Below are 14,189 nucleotides of genomic sequence, written 5' to 3' on the forward strand. Positions count from 1 at the left end.
TTTTATTTTTTAAATTTTTTGAAATTTTATTTATTTTTGAGAGACAGAGAGAGTGCAAGCAGGGGAGGGGCAGAGAGAGAGGGAGACACAGAATCCGAAGCTGGTTCCAGGCTCCGAGCTGTCAGCACAGAGCCCGGCACGGGGCTCGAACCCACAAACCGTGAGATCATGACCTGAGCCGAAATCAGACTCTCAACCGACTGAGCCACCCAGACACCCCAAAGCCGTCATTTTAAACAATCTGGAAAGGTAGACAAACTTTCCCTACATTTTCAGGTTTCCAAGTTGCTCATCTGGGATTCACCTGTAACTTTCTGACATTTCTCCTCCTCTAGTTGATTTGAGGTTGTTTACTTACCACCTGGTGGAGCGAATATTAACGCCCCTCCCTCTTCTGGCCTCTGCTCTTTTGCTCTCCTCCTTCCTCTATAAAACGGTCTTGATAATTCCTGATCTCGCCCAAAGGAACATAGAGACCAGCTTGCCATTTTCCACAAAAAAAAAAAAAAAAAAAAAAAAAAAAAAAGCCCTGGTTGGATTTTGTCTGAAATTAGATTAAATTCATAGATCAACACGAGAATGCTCACCTTTGAGAAATGAAGTCTTGCCATTTGTGAACATGACATGTGTCCCCACCCAGAACTCCTGTGTACAGCGTCGGTAGTTTCTTGTTTGTTTTTTACTTTTTCCACAAGGACCTCCATGCTTCAATGTCTTTTATCGCATACATATATTCTATCTATACGTATACATATATTATACATACTGTGTTTGTATGTATAGGTATATGTAGGCACATGTATATGCATATATACAGAATTGATCCTCATTATTCACAGATGCCATATTTGTAAAATTTCCTACTTTCTAAAATGTATTTGTCACCCCAAATCTAGACTGGTGATGCTTTGTCTGTCATTTGCAGACGCGCACGCACAAATCGGTGAAAATTTTGGGACGTCCGGTTTCGATCTTCTCAGGGGAGGTTAAGGGGGGTAACACCCTGCCTTTTTGCCTCAGCTTTTGCACTATAAACAAGTGTCCCTCTTTCAGTCTATTTAGTGTGACATTTCCCACACTTTCGTACTTTTCGTGGGCGACGTCACTGTTTAAAACACCTCCCACCCCCAGCAAGGTGCCGAAGGGCCCGCGGTGTTCCTACGCCCAAGAAGGCCATAACGTGCCTTACAGGGAGAGTATGTGAGTTAGATAAACTTGGTTCAGATAAGAGTTACGGCGCTGTTGGCCATGAGTCAATGTTTAATGAAATGATATATGCTAAACAAATATGAAATCGTGTATCTTTAAACAGAAACGCACATGAAACAAGTTTATGCATTCACCTACTGATGACATCATTGTGACCACAGGCTTGTGGGACTCACCTCGTATTTCTCTAGAAGCGATGGCTCAGGATGCGCTAATTTAGTTCATGGTGATTTCACAGGACATGAGTACTGTGAACAACGAGAATCAAGTGTGTGGGAGTATACTTAAATACGTACATATGTATAATTTGAAATATATATAATAAAAAACAGGGGAATCTTACCGTTTTGTAAAAGGAATATTTTGATTCATTGAAATGAAATCTTTTAGGGGCACCTGGGTGGCTCAGTGGGGTAAGCGTCCAACTTCAGCTCAGGTCATGATCTCATGGTTCGTGGGTTCGAACCCAGCATCAGGCTCTGTGTTGACAGCTCAGAGCCTGGAGCCTGCTTCCGATTCTGTGTCTCCCTGTCTCTCTATTCCTCCCCCACTCACACTCAGTTTCTCTCTCAAAAATACGTAAACATTAAAAAAATAATAAATGAAATCTTTTAATTATTTCTTGTAATTTTTGTTTTCTCCGTAAAGGGATGTAATTTACTTTTTTGTAGGAGTCTTCTCCCCGGCAAGATTGCTGAGATACATTTTCTCTAAAATCTTCCATGGAATAATTGAACAGAAGAGTCAGAACCCTTCCTGGTTTTATAGGAAATGCCTACGAAATTTCACTACGAAGTATCATATTTGCTTATGATCAGTATCAGATATCTGTTAGATACATCCTATCACTTCAACTTCATTAGTAGATTTTCTTATGAAGGAGCACTAGATTTTTTGTTGAATTAATTTTCTACATCTATTAAATGATCATGTTTTTCTTCCTAAATCTGATAATGTGGTGAATAGATAATAGATTTTCTTTTTTTTTTAATTTTTTAATGTTTATTTGTATTTGAGAGACAGAGAGGCAGTGCAGTGCCGGGGGCGGGGGGCAGGTTGTGGAGGGGCAGAGAGAGAGGGAGACACAGAATCCGAAGCAGGCTCCAGGCTCCGAGCTGTCAGCACAGAGCCCTAAGCAGGGCTCGAACCCATGAACCGTGAGATCATGACCTGAGCCAAAGTGGAACGCTTAACCCACTGAGCCACCCAGGCACCCAGAGATAATAGAGTTTCTAAAGCTAAACCGCTGATACAGTCCTGTGATAAATCCTACTTCACTATGATATATTTATATATAAGTTCTATTTGGTTTGCTAACTTTATTTGGATTTTCATATGTAATATCGCTTGCTTCTATTAGTTATCCGAGCCTTCTCGTTTCCTTCCATGTACTTCTCTGGCTTTGTTATCCAGGTGTTTTTTTGTTTCTGTTTTTGTTCTTGCCTCATAGAGTAAGTGGTCAGACTTACCCTATCCGTTACTCTTCTGGAAAAGTGGTATGGAAGACGAGTATCCCTTTCTAAACCATGTGATGATGTGCCTTTCTCACATAGAGACAATCAGTTGCATTTCTTTCATTGTTCTGGGTCTATCTGCACTTTCTCTTCAGTCAATTTTGGTAACTTATTTACAAAAATACTACACTGTGACCTCCTTACGGTGAGTCGTGAAAGACACCTCTGTGGCTTTCTTCTTACTTACTCTCGGGTCCCTCGCTCTGGGCGAAGTCACCTGTCCGATCATGAGGACACTCAAGCAAACGGATGTATGAAGAGGCCCACACGGTAGCGAACTGAGGCCTCCTGCCAACAGCTGAGTGAGTGAAGCATGTGGGAACAGACCGCCCAGCCCCCCTCGCACCTTCAGCCGCCTCGCACCTTGACCACAGCTCCACCGAGATCCGAACTAGAACCGAACAGCCGAGCTTCTCCGGAATTTGTTTTGGTTTTAATGTTTATTTATGTATTTTTGAGACACAGAGAGACAGAGAGAGACAGAGAAGCCCAAGCAGGCTGTCCGCACTGTCAGCACAGAGCCTGATGCGGGGGCTCGATCTCACGGACCGTGAGATCATGACCTGAGCCAAAATCAAGAGTTGGACGCTCAACCGGCTGAGCCGCCCAGGTGCCCCTGGAATTTCTGGCGCGCAGAACTTGTGAAATAATAAATGTTTGTTGATTCGTGTCCCTATTTGGGGGGGGGGGTAATTTGTTATGAAGCAATAGATAACTAATAGAATCATATCATTGTGAAATGAACCCAAGAAAGCATTTATACCAAAACACACATATGCTCAGCATTCCGAAAAACTCAAAGAAGTGTAAGTAAGAAAAGCTACGTTACAATTTTTACCCACCAAATTAGCAAAGATTTAAACAACCTATTTCATGTTAAGGAAAAAGGTGGTAAAACTTGAACTCTCCCTCGGTGATCACAGGGCCACAAATCAGCACAATATTTCTAAAAAGAAAGTGAGCAGGTACCCCAAAAACTTAAAACCGATCTTGAAACTGATCTCTTCAGGAAGTTCCCCTTAGGAAATTGTGAAATCACTCAATCGATTCATTTATTTATCAATAATTTAAAAAATTAAAGATAACGCTGAGAGGAAATACATCTCAACACAAACGGTGATTTTTACAAGGTGGTTCAGGGGCTGTGTCTTTAGAAATTTCTGCCTTTTCCCAGTTCTGCTATAATGTTATTTCATGAACAGAAAAAGAAGCAAGTATTCATTTTCAGTGAAAACAGAAAATGGTCTGTATACAAGCATGAAATGTGAAATTGTCAGGCTGTTATGAAGTCAAGAAACATTCAAGTCAGGCACAAATGCACAGGGCCCCCACCCCCTTCCTGGCTTTTTAATGGTACACCCTTCTAGTCATCTCAAGGCTCAACAAATAAAAGCTCAACTCAAGGGAAAATGAATTATGTGCTTCATCTGTGCAAGGAACTTGGACAGGAGGGAGCCACTCCCCTCCCGTGGGGGAGATTTTATTTTCCCGGGTTTCAGATTAGGAAAAGGGAACTCGGCAAAGGCCTGTACTTATCTCAAGATTAGGTAGAACTGGGAGTGACCTTGGAAACTCTAAAGACGGGGGTGGAGCCCTTTCCAAGACCCACAGACCCGCCCGGGGCCCTAAATCCTGCAGGAACGCCTCCTTTCCTAACTGCTGGTGGCCGAGGGCTGCCTCAGGACAAGGGGAAACTTGAACCAAGTGGGCCTGAGGCCCCTTCCTGGCAACTTCTAGGTGTCCGTCACCCTACCATCACTCGACTTTATGCTCCAACATCATGGGCTTCTAACGCTGCTTCGTGCAGATTCCCATTCCTGACCCCCAACTTGCGCCTGGATTTATAGGACGTATTTTGCCTTCCTGCTTTGACTCTGAGCATGCCATTAGGCACAGGCAGCACACACAGTGACTCTTCACCCCCTGGTCCCTTCGGGCTGCCTGCCCAGCTCAGGTCCCTCTCTCCAAGCTTCCCCCAAGCCCGCCAAGGGGGCTTGTTTCCAAGATTTAGAGAGTCTGAAGGAACAATAAGTGAGCATTGTTTGCAGGCACATTTAGGTGGTGCCCAGGGCTGTCCCCTTCCATCAGTGTACATGCACCTGCATGCACACAGGTGCACGTGCGCACACACACACACACACACACACACACACACACACACAGGGAGTCTGGACAAGAAGCCCTGTGTTACTCCGCAGGCAGAATAAATGGGCATGACTTCTTGGGAATGAGTCTTTCCAGTAAACCTCCGTGTTTCAAGCGAAGAGAGCGCACCCAGAGTGGAGAGGATCACATTGAAATGTGTGCCCTTGAGAAAATCTCTAACGCCCCTGATTTGGGGCAGGGTTTCCTAGTATTTGGGTAACAGTAACCACGTAGTCACATGTTAGAATCCCAAGCCTAATATCTGTTGCTTTAATGGCTTGCTACCAAATCTGTTCCAGCAATGCCCTGGAGCAGTGAGAACACCCCACCCTTCCTCAGGCTACCGGGAGTTGAGCTGTGGTTTTGCAGGACCAGGCGAGGTCCATCATGGTGCCAGTACTGACCTGAGGCCGAAGGAGCCAATGGCTTCATCAACTGGTCACACTGGGAAAAACTTTGAATGAAGGGTGCTCAGTATCTCTGGACGTGAAGAGGGACAGTCACAGGAAGTAGATCAGGTATAGTCACAGGAAATAGATCAGGTACCTTATGATAGGTGGGAAATTTCACCTCCTAGTGAGGGCTAAGAATGATATTTCTTTTGGTTTCCTCTGAGGTGACAAGGAGATTTCTTTTTTGGGGGGTGGGTATCGGCAAATTTTTGAAAAATTAAATCATGGCCTCTTAAGGATGATTGCTGTTGTCACTGGTATCATATTCTTAGGTTAAGATGGTTCAATGGGGAAAGTGAACTCTTTGATCATTTGGTAATTGAATTTTAACCTTTTATCGGACAAGACCCAGAGGCAAGATCTAAATATCCCTCCAGAGATAGGGGTATAATTTGTTTCCAAGCTCAGACACAAGAATAATATAATTATTTTTTTTCAATTTTTTTAACGTTTATTTATTTTTGAGAGAGAGAGACAGAGCATGCATGGGGGAGGGGCAGAGAGAGAGGGAGACACAGAATCCGAAACAGGCTCCAGGCTCCAAGCTGTCAGCACAGAGCCCGACGAGGGGCTTGAACTGATGGACCGCGAGATCATGACCTGAGCCAAAGTCGGACGCTCAACCGACTGAGCCACCCAGGCGCCCCAAGAATAATATAATTATTATTAAGTAATGATTTAATAAGAGTCACACTAAGGAGAAAGCTGGTGAAATCAGACTCTGAAAGACCATCTGGGGCTCGCCTGTCGATTTCTTAGTTTGTTGCAAACATCCGGGTTGAGCTTCAGTTTCTTTGTGACCCTGTTGGGATAAGCTGCCTTTACTGGAACCCCATAAGTCGCTAAGGAGTTGTGGGGATCCTTCACGGGGCTGTGGGGACACTGATGAGAGCTGCTTGTTCAGCCACTCAAGACAAAGAGGAGACACAGGTACAGGACCAGGTGCCATCCCCAGCCACCAAAGGCACAGGGAGGCACGGCTGAGACAGACCCAGGGAGAAAGACAGAGGCGTTATGGGCTGAATTGTGTCCCCAAAAGATGTTGAGGTCCTCATTGCCCATGAATGTGAACTTACTTGGGCACCGAGTCGTTTGGGTACACAAGATGAAGTTAAGATGAGGCCATTATGGTGTCCCTAATCCCATATGACTGATGTCCTCATAAAAAGGGGACATTTGGGCACAGAGACCAGGACACAAGGAGGGAAGACAGCGTAAGACAATGTGAAAACGCAAGGACAAGATGGACAAGGACAAGGAATGTCTGAGGCCATCAGAAGCCAGGGAAGAGGCCTGGAGCAGATCTTCGAGGCCCTCAGAAGGAACCCCTCTGATACGCTTCATCTCTAACTTCCGGAACTGTCAGATGGTAAACTTACTGTTCAAGTGACCCAGTTTGTGGGCACTTTGTTACGGAGGCCAGTAGCTCCCCCACCAGCGGCCTCTGGCCAGTTAGGTGAGGTCCGCTGATGCGCCCTGGGAGTCCACTTACAAACAGCTGGTGTCCCGGCCACTGTGCTGGGGCTCATGTCTGAATGAAGGACGGAACCTCGGGAGGAGTGGGGGTGCTTTATTTGTGTCACGTAAGCTCCTTCCTAGATGAACAGAGCGGGGCACAAAGGCACACGTATTTGTTTTTGTCATTTTATCGTGTATTTATCCAAGGTACACCATTATTATACCCCGTCTGAGAAAGCACTTAATAGATGACCCTCCAGGAAAAATCGGGCTCATTCGGTGCCCTATGCAGGCATCCCCTTAGTGATGGTCACTGAATCACCCCCAGAGATCATTAAGTATCTTCTCTGCTCTCAAGAAAGGATTCATAATGTATTCATTTCAGGATATAAAGAGCTCCAGAATCACATCTCTGGGGGTGAGCCTAGAAATCTCTAACCTCTAACCGTGCTCCCTTCTCTCCCCCCCTTCGCCTAGGTTACTGTTATAGACAATTCGATCCCTCCTCCTGGAGAAACACTGTTGCAAATGACTGCTGAAAGTGTATGGCTTTACCTCCGTGACATCAGCACTTTTGTAAGCCATGCAACCTCAATAGGCTAAAGCCAATGATATGAATGTCTAACTGTGGAACGCTGGGCTTTGGTGAGTTGGATGATGGGGACATCTCAAATAGTTCCTCTGCTGGGCTGGGCTCATTTGTCAGTTGCTGGGTAGGAGTTGTTTTTGCATCTTTCAGTCTGTGTGTTCTTCTGATGCCCAGATATACCAGGTGGTCCCCACAATGGTGACTGTCCGTCCAGATCAGGGGGCACGGTGGGGAGAGATGACACTCTGTGCAATGAGTCATGAAATACTGACATATTTAATTCCATGTAGCAAAGCCACGCCTGTGTCTGCGGAGAATGTAACCTTATCATGTGCAATATAATGTAACAATCTGGGGGATATTGAAGAAAGCAAACAGCCCTGCTAAGCATGAATGACGCCTTCGTGGCTGATCTTTTGCCACATGGTGACTCATTTCTTCACAGGCAAGTAGTGAAAGCCCAAACCGCAATGACATTCAGCGGAGAAAAATGTTAATTAAAATGTTGCGACCCATTGATTTCTCTTTTCTGTAAATCGATCAGTCTATGTGGAGCGAAGGGGCACCTCAGACCAACTCTAGAATTGGGTTGGAGATTCATTTTTCTTGAGAAATCCCCTTCCTCCAAGCCTTGAAATTATGGCCAAGGAGTCCATCAATGAATATTCGTTTTTCCACGTGTGTGTGTGTGCGTGTGTGTGTGTGTGTGTGTGTGTGTGTGTGTTGTGGGATGGGTGGTGTTATGCACAAAAATTACCAGTGAGTTTTTTCCAGTAACCTAGAATATTTTAAAGATGCTACCCAGGGTGCCTGGGCGGCTTAGTCAGCCGAGCATCTAACTTTGGCTGAAGTTATGATCTCGTGAGTTCGAGCCTCACATCGGGCTCTGTGCTGACGGCTCAGAGCCTGCTTGGGATTCTCTCTCTCCCTCTGTCTCTGCCCCTCCCCCACTTGCACTGTCTCTCTCAAAATAAATACTTAAACTTAAAGAAGAATTTTAAAGATGCTACCTAAAATCGAGCAAAAAAAATTTCTCGGAGGTGCGGGCCATAGCAGTGTTTAAATGACATAAACTAAAATGTCAAAGGGTATGAAGGAACAGCACTTCCACTTATGTAGAGCGAAGCATATTTCATTTTTATATCTTTTACATATTATATGTTTTATAATGTTATGTTTCACCAAACATATTGCACTTTATATTTTATTATATTTACCTATAATAAAGCTTACATTTTATATTTGTGTCCTGCATATTTTATATGAAAACAAATATAAGTATGTTTCAGAGCAGGCCACAAAGTTCATATAAATATTTTAGAAAAAAACTCTAAGTTTCAAAGAAGTATGTTTGCGATGGGTGTCCTAGGCATTCAGCCCCTCGGATAGTACAACATAAGAATACAATCGAATTAAGTGGAAAAGCATAAGACAAATATATAGAGAGCAAAACACAATTTTGTAGAAAAAGAAAAAAAATATATATATAGATAGATATAGATATAGATAGATATATAGATATCAGAAAATGGTTATTTTTCATGGAGAATTGAGTCCTTTGGGTGATTTTATTTTCTTCTATATGCCATGTTTTCATTTCTCCTCTTTTCCACTAAGAACATGTATATTACTTACATAATCAGAAAAACAAATAATTCCCTGACAAATTTTCCATGCAGTTTCCTATTTAACTGCTTCTGTAAATCTGTTTTCTACATGATGTTATGAGCTCCTGGTAAAACCAGGAGCAGAGGTTTTCAGGATGCAGCAACACGGATTGCCAGGGACCATCATTTCCCGCCTCCAGAGCTGCTGTCCTGCTCCCCCTGACGATCTGGCTCCCCAGCTCTGTTTGCATTATTCCCAGCAAACACTCCTCTAGCTAGCAGAACATTCGCGTACGCATGGCTTTTCTCGTCGTAGAGTGAGCCATGTTAATTCCACGGGACTTGATGAGACCGTCTTGGAAATACTTGCTCTGGTGTTTCAAAATAACAGTGTTTGATCTCTTTTAAGGTTTCCCACCGGACGATGGGACTGCAGAGTTCAGGGCACGTCTCCCTTTGGCAAGGTGTAAAATGTGAGCTCGCCTGGTGAGTTAGTGGGAACCCTCCGGATTCTGGTGCCTGTTAGTCATGCCAGGTGCCACGTCCTGACTCTCTGCACCCAGGGAACTTGCTAGAAGAAGCGGCAGTGGTCCTCTTTGACTGAGGCGTTTGTTATAAGGAAGGTACACCAGGGACAGCCTCCTACTTTAGAAAAGACGGTTAAAATCGGTTGGAAAAACAACTTCTTTTCTTGCCTCCTCTTGAGATTTCCATGAAGAGTGTTTATTCTTGGAGGATGGGGATGAAGGGAAAAGATGTTTCAGATGTTGGTGTGGGGCTGGATGCTGAGATTGCTGGTGTTCAGCTTGCGATGAAATTGTACAAGGCACACTTTTGGAAGAGCTGTTTAATCCCTCCTAGGTAGGGATCTTGGTACCAAAAACAGGCTTCCTCATTGGTATTTGTGACTAATGCTTTGGTAGTCACCACTTAACTTTTTTCGTCTCCAAACTTTTTTAGAACGACTGTTTCCAACGATTCTTTAGAGCGGGACACTGACAGAGATGATTCCCTTCCATTTGGAGGGGATGAGCCCAAGCACAAAAAGGAAGGGGAGTTTCTGGGCAGACTTGACCGCTTAGATCACAGCCCACCCCTTCTCTTCCCAGGTGATTCATAGGGTTGCGCCCCCACCACCCCCCAGGATGGCTGAGCACAGCGCCTACGCACTGGCCTGAAGTTCGCAGCGACGTCGGCCCTGGCATTGCAGCCTGGGGCCAACCCTGTTTCAAGAGCAGAGTCTCCCAAGAGTAGAGAGGAAGCCTGCCACCTCCAGGTACATCTTTCTCCACGAGAGGCTGCAAGCCTGCTGCACGATGCACATTATTTCTTCGGTCTTCTCAACCTGACTTTGAAGTTGACATTACAGGTGAGTAAACTGAGGCTCGAGAGACTAAAGGAAGAACCTGAAGTCACGTTGGTAGGTGACAAAGGGGATTCAACCTAGGGCTGTTCTGGAGACTGGCTATTCTCCATATATCCTGCTACCTTGTTGTTGTTGTTGTTAATTTGCTTTATAAATAGAAATAAAAGGAAACAGTCAAGGACCAAGGCAAGAGAGGAGCTAACTGGGCAAGAGAGTTGGTTTTCTTTTACGTAAAGATTAAATTCTGAAGATTCTTCTTTGTCCTTTGAAAGTTAAGAGCTTTCTTTCTTTTTTTTTAACTTTTCAATGTTTTTATTTATTTTTGAAAGAGAGAGCATGAGCAGGGGAGGGGCAGAGAGAGAGGGAGACACAGAATCAAAGCAGGCTCCAGGCTCTGAGCTGTCAGCACAGGTCCCGATGCGGGGCTCGAACCTGCGAACTCTGAGATCATGACCTGAGCTGAAGCCTGAGCCACCCAGGCGACCCTGGCAGTTAAGAGCTTTAAACAAAGGTACGGGAAGCTGCCCGTCCATGTCTCGCAGAGCAAAGCTCTCCCGAGACCAAGCCTGGAGGAGATTCGCTGCTTACCAAGCACCCGAGTTACTATTTTCATCGCTGCTGTTTTCACAAACTCTGGCCCTTGCATAGGTGCAGCGAGAAAGGCAGCCAGAATTTCTTCTACATGACTTGAAAGTGAAAACCGTTCACTTGGTTCCTCTGGGCAAGTTGTCCTAATGGATCAAGACTGAAAATATACAGTCCGGAGGTTTTGTTTTTTTCAGTTGATCAAATACGCAAGTAATTAACTTTTCCTTATCTTAGAGCCAAAATAACTAGAATGAGGTCGAACAGAAAAATTCAGTGATTCCGAACAACTCGGCAGGCGACAGTCCTCCGTGAGCAACAGGGAACCTGGGAGCCGGCTGCCCAACGTACCCAGCATGGCCATCCTGGAGCCCCCACGAACAGGGCAGCGCAAACCTTTCTTTTTTCAGGATCCTGCGTAGAAGCTGTACATACGACGGGCGCTGTGTTCGGTACACTAAGGCCATGGGAGCCAGGGGCGGGACGGGCGTATCTGTGGAATAGAGAACAAAGAAGCCAAAACAGCAATGCGGGGGTGGGGTCTCGCTGGGTGGAGGCAGCCTCTGAGAGGTAGGTGGGGAGAAAGAGCCCTATGTGAAGGTAAAATCTAGAATCAAGAAGAGACAAGACTAACTCTTTCTTTTGACAAAGTTGAAGCCACGTAACCCCTGTTCCCCGAGGCCTCCTAGTACACCCCCACGATGGTGCGATGACCGATACCGGCATCTAACGTTGGACACAGTGCTTGTCTAATCCACTGTTCGCATTCACATTGTCTTCGTCTTCTCAAATGCTATTGCCTCTAACTGTTTCTTTCCTGTGGCCCAGGATCGAATCCAGGACCATGTTCTGCACTGAGTGGTCCTATCCGGTGAGTTTTCCTTGACTATGACACAATTTCTCAGGCTTTCTTGGTTTTAACGACCTTTAGAGGTTTGAAGCATACGGGCCAGTTCCTTCCATCGAATGCCCCCCATCTCAGGTCTGTCTGGAATTTCTTCGTAATCCGATTCCAGTTACGCATTTCCGGCCGGGGAACCACAGGGGAAATGCTGTGTTCTCTTCGGTGCATCACATCAGGAGGCTAGGGACGTTGGCCTGTGCCGATATTATTTCTATTAACTTGTATCATTTGATTAGGAAGGTGTGGACTGGTACCTTCTAAGTTATTATGTTTCTGTCTGCTTAGAGATCAAGAAGAAACCTCCCAGTGTGTGCAGAAATACCAGCTCCATACGTGAGATGTGCAACCTGTACGAGAAGATGGCCCAGGACGTGGGCCCAGAGCTGGAGAGAAACTCCCGCTACTGTCACCAGGAGGTCCTCACCCACTGGGACAGAACCCAGAAGAGCTGGGCGGCAGCTGTGTCCACCAAGAGGAAGCTCGAGGCGCTAAGGGCAGAAAACGACCACATCAGGCAGCTGCTGGCCCTCCGGGAGTCCAGCTGCCAGCCTTTCCCGAGGGGCCCTTTCGCTCCCGCTGCTCCCCCCGCAGCCCAGAGAGGCCGGGAAAGGTCAGGGGGGTCCCCTGGGTCACTAGGGTCCCCACTGTGAGGGCTCAGGGATCCGGGGTCGCCTGTGGGATTGACTCAGCTCAGGGCAGCGGGGCCCTGAACACCCACACCCCCACGCACACCTGCACGCATTTCTGCGACAAATTTCTGATCGTCCTCGCTTTCCTTATGCTGCTGTCACTACGCTCACGCTATACTTGTCTTCCTAGGGGAGCAGCATAGCTTTACCGCGGCATCATATTAATAGAGCTGCGTGAATGTTCTCACGAATACATGATTTCCCCCTCAGACGCTTTAGAAACATGGAAGTATTGCATTTTGATTTAAATTGACATCACTCGTCTTTCAAACATTCCCTAAGGTTGACATAGAATAAGGTCGGACATAAAAATGTCCAAAACAAGACCACTTCTGCGCCCTAGGACTAGGGTCACAAATCTGCAGAAGTCACCTAATATTTACATGAATAACATTCGGTTGGTTTTAAAAACAATGAGAAAAAAAACGTAAACCACATCCCACTCAAACTTGCACAAAATTGTTATTAGCATAGTCCCACGTTTATATTTTAGCCCTACATTTATATTTTCGTCCTAAATTCATAGGATTAGTTTAGTCCTAAATTTATAGATGGGAAAACTTAAGAATTTGCAACCGTTTCTTTCTTGTTCTGTCATTTTTTTCTTAATCTTTGTGGTTTTAAGATGTTGTTGTTGAACATTTATAAATTTTATGCAGTCAAAAAAAGTTTTCTCTCGATGGCAAACACACACTCACATGCACCTGTGCACGCACACACACATGCACACACACACACACACACACACACACACACGCACACACACGTGCACATGTGTAGAATCTAGGCTCTTTTAGTTCTTTCTTGAGTACCTTTCTTGAGTACCTTTCTCTTTAGTTCCATGATGCACAATCTAGGCTTTTAGTTCTTTCTTGAGTACCTGAAAATGTAAAAATAGAATTGAAAATTTTAAAAATTGTTTTTAGATAAATAAATAACTGAAAAGCAAAAACGTGTGTGTGCGATGTATAAACAGAGGAAAGACCCCTTGATCTCATCCCCAGAAAGCAGGTGCCCCGTGTATCAGCCAGGGTCCCAGCCAGGAGCACTTCTCCCCCAGGGTGCAGAGGAGGACGAGGCAAGGAGATAGTCCCCAGCTCCAGCACGGATGAGGGCAGGATCTAGGAGGCGGGCTCCCAGGCACCAGCACCAGGGGAACCTGGTCCCACCTCGGTCCGGAGGGAGGAGAGGGATGTGGCCTCAGCTGAGCCCAGTGGGGGCTGTCGAGGGAACAGGGAAATGCCCCCTCTGTCCTCCGGTCCCCCTTGGACTGCTGGAGAGGGACGGCCCCCTGGGGGGCTGGGAATGCAGGCAGAGGGGTCAGCCTCGGGCACAGAGCAGGCAGACAGGGCCCAGACGCAATTCGGAGAAGGACCAGCACCCTTGACTCTATTTGATGCAAAGTGTGTGTGTGTGTTACTTCCTTCATTCACGTCTGTTTATTTAGTAAATGTCTGTGCAGCTTCTATGATGTGTGCTCCAGCGCATGGGAGGCAGTGATGGAAAGGACACCCCAGTGAGCCCGTGGACCCCGTGGACCCCGGAGCTTACGTTGTAGGAGGGGCAAGGCCAGGTGATAAAGACCAAAGGGACAAAGGATGGTAATCTCTGTTCTGTAGATGGTTCCAATAGGGTGATGGCTAACCAGGGTCAGAGACCACACCCAGAGGT

This window comes from Panthera leo, chromosome C2, assembly GCF_018350215.1.
Source record: "Panthera leo isolate Ple1 chromosome C2, P.leo_Ple1_pat1.1, whole genome shotgun sequence".
Lineage (NCBI taxonomy): Eukaryota > Metazoa > Chordata > Mammalia > Carnivora > Felidae > Panthera > Panthera leo.